Below are 1375 nucleotides of genomic sequence, written 5' to 3' on the forward strand. Positions count from 1 at the left end.
AAAGGCCTGCCGGATCGGTTGCTTTTCGCACAGGCTTCCCTCGCTGCAGAGGAAGCGGCAGATGATCCCGATGGATCACAGCGGTTGAGACAAGTGTTTTGCAGAGATGACACGTGGCCTCCAACCAACAGAACAACCCATTTTTTCTTAAAAAACGTGTATTTAGTAGTTATTAACTAGTGCTGTTACAAGAGGAGGCCGAATGCACAGAGTCCTGCTCCCTCCACATCCCGAATGTCCCGGAGTCGCATCCCCCCAGCAGAGCTCCAGCCCCCAAGCCACGCCGGGCGAGCAGGACCTCCTCTGCAGTTCATCCACTCTCATCTCAAGATCAGCACTCTCCCCAACCAGACAAACCCCATCATCTGTCAAGTTCTCTTTTCTTTTTTCTCTCTCTTTTTTTTCCCCCCCAAACTGATGCCTTGCACGGAGGGTTATTCTTCACCTTCCTGTGGCTGCCTCAAAAAAAACCCCCACCAACCAACCCCATACAGCTAAAACGGCGTTAGAGGAAACTGTTTCCGACAGCTCTCGGTGCCCCAACCTCCTCTTCGCTTCGTTTTTTTCTCCCCTCTATACTACGGGGACTTTAAAAGCTCAGCCTGGCCCATCACACGACCGAAGTTTGCTGCCGCTGCTGCTTTCTACGAGGAGTTTCCAGGCGATCAGGTTATTTCCACTCTTGTCTTTCATGAGCTCAACTCCTCAAACTTCTTGTAAAATATTAAAGATGGAAAATGGCACGAGCGATCATAGCTCTGCGTGTGTCAATTTATGTTTCCAGCGTAATTCACCACAAATGGATCATGTTTTATGGGCTACATAGTTTCAGCTAATGGGGGAGTTTTTCTATTTAAAAACATTTTCAAGCACCTCTGGGGGTGGCAGAACAAAGCAGGATGGTACGAGAAGGCGAAGCATCGCTGCTACGAGATACTGACAATTTAGACTTGGCAATAGGAAGGCATCTTGGGTTTTACAACATCTACCCCTGCCTACCGGTTTGGATATTAGAAAATACTAAAATAAATTAGATGGATATTAATTAAAGATGTGCCTGAGTTTATTGGATAGGAGCTTTATTTCTACCGAAAGAGAGGGAAGTTTTGCAAGTTGTCAACAAAAAACTAAGGTATCTCTGAAGGAGCCTTTAGGAGAGATGCTCCAGGTGCCTTCAAAGAGGAAGACCATGGTCATCTTCCAGCGCATGGTGCTGGGTGAGGACCCAGCTGCACCTTCCCGAAAAAGGGCAAGGCAAGGCAAGGCAAGGCAAGACAAGACAAGGCAAGGCAAGGCAAGGCAAGGGAAGGCAAGGCAAGGCAAGGCAAGACAAGGCCAGGCAAGACAAGGCAAGGCACGGCAAGGCAAGGCCAGG

General features: G+C 48.6%; 1 protein-coding gene across 1 annotated transcript in view; it reads right to left on the bottom strand.

The window, feature by feature from the left end:
• LOC104164333 (single-stranded DNA-binding protein 3) overlaps positions 1-1375 on the bottom strand; it is a gene marked incomplete at its 3' end in the record, with an annotated part of 11420 nt that overhangs the window by 6023 nt on the left and 4022 nt on the right. The window lies entirely within an intron of this gene.

Source organism: Cariama cristata, unplaced genomic scaffold (genome assembly GCF_000690535.1).
Source record: "Cariama cristata isolate BGI_N322 unplaced genomic scaffold, ASM69053v1 scaffold23197, whole genome shotgun sequence".
NCBI classification, from domain to species: Eukaryota; Metazoa; Chordata; class Aves; order Cariamiformes; family Cariamidae; genus Cariama; species Cariama cristata.